The sequence below is a fragment of the Nycticebus coucang genome, chromosome 14, assembly GCF_027406575.1.
Source record: "Nycticebus coucang isolate mNycCou1 chromosome 14, mNycCou1.pri, whole genome shotgun sequence".
Classification (NCBI taxonomy): Eukaryota; Metazoa; Chordata; class Mammalia; order Primates; family Lorisidae; genus Nycticebus; species Nycticebus coucang.
Window position 1 is genome coordinate 97,670,408 of NC_069793.1, and position 8,396 is coordinate 97,678,803.

At 35.5% G+C, this 8,396-nt stretch overlaps 1 non-coding gene across 1 annotated transcript; it reads right to left on the bottom strand.

The window, feature by feature from the left end:
- Positions 1-519: 519 nt before the first annotated feature.
- Positions 520-634, bottom strand: LOC128566204 (small nucleolar RNA SNORA36 family). The gene has a single exon (XR_008374492.1). It is a non-coding gene; the product is annotated as a small nucleolar RNA SNORA36 family (small nucleolar RNA).
- Between the last annotated feature and the right edge of the window lie 7,762 nt (positions 635-8,396).

An 8,396-nucleotide genomic window follows, 5' to 3' on the forward strand; every position in this document is an offset into this window, starting at 1 on the left:
CAGCTCTGGTGTGCCTGCTGAGCTTGGGCAGCCATCCTTGGGAAAGCCACTTTGTTGCCAGGGAGAGCTGTTTGGAAGGTTAAGGTGTGCCTCTTAGAAATTTGGTGAGAGCTACATGATCCCAATTCAGTGGGCAGCCACCTCTGGGAAAGCCACTTTGTTGCCAGGAAGCACTGTTTGGAAGGTCAAGGTGTGCCTGTTAAGAAATTTGGTGAGAACTTCAGGATCTCAATCCCATGGGATTGAATGCTAGTGAAATGACCAAGTCCTAACTGAGGGCAAATAAATCAGCAAGACAGAACTGTGTCTCCTTGGCAATTAGACAGTGGCTTCCAGCTCCCATCTTATACAGAAAAACCAATGTATGTGTTCTAATACCACAGTACCAGAGGTACCCGGGCAATATATTGCTATTTATATACACACATATATACATATATTAACTTTTCCACACCTGGCCTTTCTTCATTGCTTAATTTTTTTTCCTTAAGTTTTGTTGTTGTTGTTGTTGTTGTTTTTTTTTGTAGGGTTAGGAGATAAATGAATAGAATAATGCTTTCTATCCAGTCATTTCCCCTGTCCCATTTCAATGTCCCAAAGTTTAATTAACAGAATGTTGTTGTTTTTTTATTTTTTATTGTGTTATGTTTAGTTTGGTTGTATTTTTTTTTTCATTATTATTTTCTTCAATAGCAAAGGCTCCTCCATTTCTGCTATGGTTTTCCAGGCCCCTTTTATTATTACTTTCTTTTTAATATCTCTATTATTTTTATCTTTTGGTCAATATTTTACTACTTTTTTTTTATCTTTCCCACATACATTTCTCATAAAACAATGGAGATATCCTTTTTTTCTTCACCTTACATAATTTTCTTTATCTTTATTATTTTCTTTTTTATGATATGCTTTATTATATTTTATTTTGTATTCTATTTATGGGATAGAGCATCATTCTGAGGCCTGGACTAGGGAGGACATAGAACTGGTCTGGCTCAAGGAGACCTTTAGCTCATGGTCAAGGGTGTTTATGGTCTGGCCTTGGTCTTTGGAAAGACAGTATTGGGAGGTCAGCACTGTGATATACTGCTGATTCTTTCCACATTTAGTAGAAGTGGGGTCTTGCATTTGTCTGGGCTAGTAAGGAGTTCCTGTCTTTGAGGGACCTATCCAGCCCAATCTCCCTGCAGTGTCTAGAAATTGCAGATGTGGGTTAAAGCACCCTGCTGGACACCAGAATGTCTCCTGTCTTTCTCTTTCTTTCTTCCTTTTTTTTTTTTTTTTTTTTACCAGTTTTTTCTTTCACTCTACATTTTTTTCTTTATCATTTTCTTTTCATTATCCCTTCTTGTTCCTTATCCTTCTCTTCCTTTTGTACCTACACCAAAAAGAAACTTAAACAACTAATCATAGAGACAAGGTAATGTCAAGTGAAGGAGAAAGTGAGAGGAAAAAAGGTGGAAAGGAAGTGAATAAGAAGAAAACATACACAAGGAGAAAACAACAGAAAAATTCTGGCAAAATGAAAAACCAGAACAGAGTGACCCCTCCAAGAGATCATGAGGTAGCTACCACAGAGGATTCTACCCCTAAAGAAATAATGGAAATGGCAGAAAGGTAATTTAAAATATGGATGGCAAAAACAATGAAAAGAATTTAAGAGAAAGTGGAAAATAATCAGAAGAAATTCAAAAACAGAACCAAATAATGGATGAAACAAATGAATGGAAAAAAAACAAAAACAAATGAAGAATATAGAAAGAATATAGCAGAGCTTAAGGAATTGAAAGAGTCAATCAGGGAACTTAATTATGTAATAGAAAGTATCAGTAACAGATTAGATCATGGAAAAGAAAGAATCTCACAGCTAGAAGATAAAGCTCTTGAGCTAACCCAGGCATTTAAAGTGGCAGAAAAGAAGAGAGAAACAGCAGAGTGATAACTTATAGAATTATGTGAAGTCATGAAGTTTTAAAATATATGAATTGGTATTGCTGAAGGTGAGAAGAGTGACCCAAAGGAATGGAAACCCTACTGGAGGGTGTCATAAATGAAAACTTCCCAAACTTCACCAAAATTTCTGATACACTCCTTTTAGAGGGATATTGAACCCTGGATTGCCTCAGCACAGACCCATCACTAAGACATATTATAATGAATCTGTCCAATAACAAGATGAAAGAGAAAGTTCTGCAAGCAGCCAGAAGTATGTTCTAATTGACCAACAGGGGCAGATCCATCAGAGTGACAGTGAATTCTTCAGCTGAAACCATTTTCAAGCCAGAATAGAATGATATCTACCATTAATTTTCTGTAACTAAACAATTTTGAGCCCAGAATTTTGTATCTTGCTAAATAATCTTCAAAATCAATGGAGAAGTAAGCTCTATTACTGACATGCAAAAATCGAGGAAATTCACTATGACACTGGCTCTACAGAAAATGCTTAGACCTATTCTCCACACTGACCATCACAACGGACAACCAGCAAAGTAAACACATGGAAACTAAAGGACAAAAACTTAACTTCCACAATGATACAAAGAAAAAAAATAAGGAATAAACTTTCAAAAATAAGGTGAATATAACTCCACCATATCAATTCTCTTAATAAATGTAAATTGCTTGAATTCCCCACTAAAGTGGCACAGGCTGGTCAATTGGATAAAAAAGCACAGCTATCCATATGATGTCTCCAAGGAAGACACCTAACCTCAAAGGACAAAATATGACTCATGGTGAAGGTTTGGAAAAACAATACAGGCAAATGGAAATCAGAAGGAGGGGTCTTAATCTTATTTACAGATACCAGTGGATTTAAAACAACTAAAATTAAGAAAGAAAAAGATGGTCACTTCATACTGGTCAATAAGATACAACAAGAGGACATTTCAATTCTAAATATATATGCACCCAACTTAAATGCTTCCAGATTGATGAAACAGACTTAATTAGTCTGAGCAATATGATATCCTGTAACAGCATAATAGCTGTGGACTTTAATACCTCTCTGGCAGAACCAGGAAGATCCTCTAAAAGTACACCAAACAAAGATACAAAGGACTTAAATGTGACCATAGAACAAATGGGATTAGACATACACAGAACACACCATCCCAAAGCCAAAGAACATACATTCTTCTCATCAGTGCATGGTATGTACTCCAAAATAGACTAGGATACAAATCAAACCTCAACAAAATTAAAAGAATTGAAATTATCTTTTATCTTTTCAGATCACAAGGCAACAAAAGCGGAACTCAACTGTAACAAAAATTTTCATCCCCACACAAAGACATGTAAATTAAACAACCTTATGCTGAATGAAAGATGGGTCAAGAAAGAGATCAAGAAGGAAATTATTAAATTACTTGAACATAACAATGATGAAGCCATATTATTGCCTATATCTAAAAATCAAAAAGAGAGCATATCAACAACCTAATGAATCATCTTTTTCTTTATTTATTTAAATTTTTTTTTCTTTTCTTTATTTTTTTTATTATTTTTTTGTAATGAATCATCTTAAGGAAATAGTAAAAGAAACAATGTATTTCCAAACCTAGCAGAAGAAAAGAAATAACCAAAATCAAATCAGAAATACATGAAATTGAAAACAAAAGAATCATTTAGAAAATTAATTAAATAAAAAGGTGGTTCTTTGGAAAGATAAATAAAATTGATAAACCATTGGCTAGATTAACCAGAAATAGGAAAGTAAAATCTCTAATAACCTCTATCAGAAATGAAAAGGGGGAAGGGAGAGGAGACAAGATGGCTGACTGAAGCCAGCTTTCTACAGAGGCTCCCGTCCAGAAGGAGAGTTAAAGGACAGAAATTTAGCAAGTAACCTCAATCCGAGGGGAATAAGACATCCCCCAGGCATAGCATGATTAACTTCACTAAAGTTAATATGAAGGAGAAAATTCTGAAAGAAGCTAGACGTAAGAAATCCATTACCTACAAAGGGAAGAATATTAGAATGACTGCAGATCTCTCTGCTGAAACTTTTCAAGCCAGAAGAGGGTGGTCATCGACTTTTAATCTCCTAAAGCAAAATAACTTTCAACCCTGGATCCTGTATCCAGCCAAACTGAGTTTCATTTATGATGGAGAAATTAAATACTTTAATGACATTCATATGTTGAAGAAATTTGCCATAACCAAACCAGCTCTTCAGGATATTCTCAGACCTATCCTCCATAATGACCAGCCCAATCCTCTACCACAAAACTAAACTCAGAAAATTTTGATCAAACTCCAACTTCCACAGTGGCTAAAGGATTAAAAATGTCCACTGGACTTCCAAAAAACGTGATACCCAAAATTTTACCAGACTTATCAATATTCTCCATTAATGTGAACAGCTTAAACTGTCCTCTAAAGAGGCACAGGTTAGCTGACTGGATACAAAAACTCAGGCCAGATATTTGCTGCATACAAGAGTCACATCTTACCTTAAAAGATAAACATAGACTCAGGGTGAAAGGATGGTCATACATATCTCAGACAAATGGTAATCAGAAAAAAGCAGGTGTTGCAATTCTATTAGCAGGTACAATATGGTCACTTCATATTTGTTAAGGGTAATACTCAATATGATGAGATCTCAATTATTAATATCTATGCACCCAACCAGAATGCACCTCAGTTTATAAGAGAAACTCTAACAGACACGAGCAAATTGATTTCCTCCAGCTCCATTATTTGGAGATTTCAACACTATTTGGCAGTGTTGGATCGATCCTCCAAAAAGAAGATGAGCAAAGAAATTTTAGATTTAAACCTAACCATCCAATATTTGGATTTAGCAGACATCTAAAGAACATTTCATCCCAATAAAACTGAATACACATACTTCTCATCAGCCCACGGAACATACTCCAAAATCAATCACATCTGAGGTCACAAGTCTAACCTCAGTAAATTTAAAGGAATAGAAATTATTCCTTACATCTTCTCAGACCACCATGGAATAAAAGTTGTACTCAGTAACAACAAGAATCTGAATACTCATACAAAAACAGGGAAGTTAAATAACCTTATGCTGAATGATAGCTGGGTCAGAGATGAGATCAAGAAGGAAAATGCCAAATTTTTGGAACAAAACGACAATGAAGACACGAACTATCAGAACCTCTGGGACACCACAAAGTTCTAAGAGGGAAATTTATAGCACTGCAAGCCTTCCTCAAGAGACCGGAAAGAGAAGAAGGTAACAACTTAATGGGACAACTCAGGCAACTGGAAAAGGAAGAACATTCCAACAAAAAACACAGTAGAATAAAAGAAATAACCAAAATTAGAGCAGAATTAAATGAAATTGCAAACAAAAGAATTATTTTTTTATTATTTATTTATTTATTATTAAATCATAGCTGTGTACATTAGTATGATCATGGAGCACCATACACTTGGTTCATAGACCGTTTGACACATTTTCATCACATTAGTTAACATAGCTTTCGTGGCATTTTCTTAGTTATTTTGCTAAGACCTTTACATTCCACTTTTACTAGGATTCACATATTCCCTTGTAAGATGCACCGCAGGTGTAATCCCATTAATCCCCCTTCCTCCCCTCTCTTTCCCCCTTCTCCCTATTCTTAGGTTGTAACTGGGTTATAGCTTTCATGTGAAGGTCCTACATTAGTTTCATAATAAGGGTGAGTACATTGGGTACTTTTCCTTCCATTCTTGAGACACTTTATTAAGAAGAATAGTTTCCAGCTCCATCCATGTAAACATGAAAGAGGTAAAGTCTCCATCTTTTTTTTAAGGCTGCATAATATTCCATGGTGTACATATACTACAATTTATTAATCCATTCGTGGATCAATGAGCACTTGGGCTTTTTCCATGACTTAGCAATTATGAATAGGGCTGCAATAAATATTCTAATACAAATATCTTTGTTATGATGTGATTTTTGGTCTTCTGGGTATATGCCCAGTAGAGGGATTACAGGATTGAATGGCAGATCTATTTTTAGATCTCTAAGTGTTCTCCATATCGCTTTCCAAAAGGAATGTATTAATTTGCATTCCCACCAGCAGTGCAAAACTGTTCCCTTTTCTCCACATCCACGCCAACATCTGTGGTCTTGGGATTTTGTGATGTAGGCTAGTCTCACTGGAGTTAAATGATATCTCAAAGTAGTTTTGATTTGCATTTCTCTGATGATTAAAGATGATGAGCATTTTTTCATATGTCTGAAGGCCATGTGCCTGTCTTCTTCAGAGAAGTTTCTTTTCAAGTCCCTTGCCCAGCCTGCGATGGGATTCCTTGTTCTTTTCTTGCGAATGCGTTTGAGTTCTCTGTGGATTCTGGTTATTAAACCTTTGTCGGAGACATAACCTGCACATATCTTTTCCCATTCTGAGGGCTGTTTGCTTGCTTTACTTACTGTGTTCTTGGCTGTGCAGAAGCTTTTTAGTTTGATCAAGTCCCAATAGTGTATTTTTGAAGCAGCTTCAATTGCCCGGGGGGTCTTTCTCATGAAAAACTTGCCCAACCCAATTTCTTCAAGGGTTTTCCCTGCACTCTCTTCTAGTATTTTTATAGTTCCATTTCTTAGGTTTAAATCTTTAATCCAGTGAGAGTCTATCTGTTTAATGGTGAGAGGTGTGAGTCCAGTTTCAATCTTCCACAAGTTGTCAGCCAGTTCACCCAGCACCATTTGTTAAATAGGGAATCTTTTCCCATTGAATGTTTTTAATTGGCTTGTCAAAGATTAAATAATGGTAATTAGCTGGATTCATCTCTTGGTTCTCTATTCTGTTCCAGACGTCTACTTCTCTGTTTTTGTGCCAGTACAATGCTCTTTTGATCACTATCAATTTGTAGTATAGTATGAGGTCTGGTAGTGTGATTCCTCCTGCTTTGTTTTTATTTCTGAGTAATGTCTTGGCTATTCGAGGTTTTTTCTGATTCTCCTGTTTTTTCAAGATTTTTAAGGTATGACAGTGGAGTTTTGATGGGGATTGTGTTGAAATTATATATTGCTTTGGGTAGTATGGACATTTTAACAATGTTGATTCTTTCCAAACATGAGCATGATATATTTTTCCATTTGTTAACATTCTCAGCTATCTATTTTCTTAGCGTTTCATAGTTCTCTTTATATAGATCTTTCACGTCCTTTGTTAGATAAACTCCCAAGTATTTCATCTCCTCTGGCACTACTGTGAATGGGATAGAGTCCTTAATTCTTTTTTCGACTTGACTATTGTTGGTATATATAAAGTCTACCAATTTATGAATGTTGATTTTGTAACCTGAGATGCTGCTGTATTCCTTGATCATTTCTAAGAGTTTTGTAGTAGAGTCACCAGTATTTTCCAGATATACAATCATATCATCTGCAAAGAGCGAAAGTTTGAACTCTTCTGACGCTATGTGGATACACTTGATTGCCTTTTCTTCCCTAATTGCGGTGGCTAAAACTTCCATTACAATGTTAAAGAGCAATGGAGACAATGGGCAGCCTTGTCTGGTTCCTGATCTGAGTGGAAATGATTCCAATTTAACTCCATTCAATATGATATTGGCTGTGGGTTTGCTGTAGATAACCTCTATCAGTTTAAGAAATGTCCCTTGTATACCGATTTTCTTAAGTGTTCTGATCATGAAGGGATGTTGGATGTTATCAAAAGCTTTTTCTGCATCGATTGAGAGAATCATATGGTCTTTGTTTTTTAATTTGTTTATGTGCTGGATTACATTTATAGATTTATGTATATTGAACCAGCCTTGAGACCCTGGGATAAAACCGACTTGGTTGTGATGTATGATTTGTTTGATATGTTGCTAGAATCTGTTTGTTAGAATCTTGTTGAATATTTTTGCATCTATATTCATTAGTGATATTGGTCTATAATTTTCTTTTCTTGTTTGGTCTTTTCCTGGTTTGGGGATCAGGGTGACGTTTGCTTTATAGAATGTGTTGGGTAGTCTTCCTTCTTTTTCTACCTTTTGGAACAGGTTGAGTAATATAGGTACTAATTCCTCTTTAAAGGTTTGGTAGAATTCTGACGTAAAACCATCTGGTCCCGGGCTTTTCTTTTTGGGGACATTTTGTATGTTGATGTTATTTCCGAACTTGATATGGGCCTGTTCAAAATTTCCACTTGATTTTGGTTAAGTCTTGGAAGATTACGTGCTTCCAAGTAATGGTCAATTTCCTTCAGATTTTCATATTTCTGAGAATAAAGTTTCTTGTAATATTCACTAAGGATTTTTTGGATTTCTGAGGAGTCTGTTGTTATTTCGTCTTTGTTATTTCTGATTGATGAGATTAGAGATTTTACTCTTTTTTTCCTGATTAGGTTGGCCAAAGGTTTATCTATTTTGTTGACCTTTTCAAAAAACCAACTTTTTGATTTATTGATCTGTTGTAT